Below are 1,637 nucleotides of genomic sequence, written 5' to 3' on the forward strand. Positions count from 1 at the left end.
ATGATAGGCTGTTAAAGTGTTAAAATAAAGTCACAATTTTCTATCACGTAGTATGTTTGTGAAGAAGAACTTGATCATTTCATTTAAGATATATATATAGTTACCTAACTTTAATGTGTGTGTCTAGTGTGTATAAGATGTTTCACTCACCCAATTAAGCTTTTGAGTTTCTTGTGGGTTAATTATATGAATCTTTTGTATCTATTTGTGTTTATTAAGCTTATACATATACTTTGATCTACAAAAATCTTAAGTTATAAAGAAATGAAAAAGTCTAGGGACCAGCAATTTTATTGTATTTTAGTCAGTATGTAACCAATAGAAAAAAGTGAGCCATTAGATGAAATCTCACACCAATCTCACATCATTAAAATCATCATTGATGGCTATTTGATGGCTACAAATTACAAAAATTGCTGGCCCCTAGCATTCCTCCTTTTATATTAGTGATCATTTGGTGGATCAATTTTATTTACATACTGAAATCGAACGTTATTATATTTTTAATATATTAATTGTTCGTGTCATATTTAATAATAAGACAATAGAACATTTGAAATGTTAGAAGAACAAAATAATACTTTATCCTAAGAAAAAAGATTTGCCATAAATATTTTAAGACATTTCTAAGATTTTGAAAATGAAAAAATATTAGACAACTAAAATCTCTTGAAAAAATTTGCTACCAAAATAGGGTGATATTAGCTATAATTTTCACATAAAAAGATAAGTATTATAAAATTTCTTTAGATATAAAAAGGAGTAATGATTAGGAATTTTAATTTATTTTTAATTATTCTCCTAAAACATAATATTTAAAAATTAAGAAAATAATTAAAAGAATGAATTAACTAATTAAGACCTCTAAAATCTTTCATAAAGAAAAGAAAATGGTGCCTGAAAGAACCATAACTTTTTATGAAATATCCAATACTTGAATAAAATTGCTTCTAAGAGGATACTTAATTAGCATGGGATTCTACTAAAAAAAATATATTTTAATTTTGTTTGTTTGTATGAGAAGAGGTGGTAAGGGCAATATGGGAATAAAATGAAGGCATAATGGACATGAGAGGAACAATAATGGGGGCTTTCAGTTAGGGGTTTCTAAAATGATGATGGGCTAGGCCGTCCCAAGATATGCAATGATGGTTTGGATTGGGTCCAAAACACACCATCACTCACTCACTCACCACCCCCTCTCTCTATCATCAATTACTCTCTTGTTTTTATTATTATTTTCTTCTATTTTTTAGCCCTTCATAATTACTATTATATATTTTTTTCTTCACTTTCAATCATTTTCTTTTGTAATTTTTATTTTTCTTGTGTTGGGAAGTGTTGGTAGTAATCATTTTAGTTGCCGTAATGTTATTCCTTTTTCTTTTGTTGAAATGGGTGATTTTTGTGTGCATTGAGACCTGAACAGAAAAGGAAGACACTGCCGCTTGTTTATGACTGATCGAGTTTAATTTTGATATACTGACGGTTTAATAAAATATTTTGTATAATCGTTTAATTATATTTGTTTTTGAAAATTATTTGTGCTGTTAATATATAATGTAATTATTTTTGTTGATATATCGTTACGTAATTGAATGCACGTATAAAATTATTTTATACTAATAGTTGATAAA

Source organism: Arachis ipaensis, chromosome B02 (assembly GCF_000816755.2).
Source record: "Arachis ipaensis cultivar K30076 chromosome B02, Araip1.1, whole genome shotgun sequence".
Classification (NCBI taxonomy): domain Eukaryota; kingdom Viridiplantae; phylum Streptophyta; class Magnoliopsida; order Fabales; family Fabaceae; genus Arachis; species Arachis ipaensis.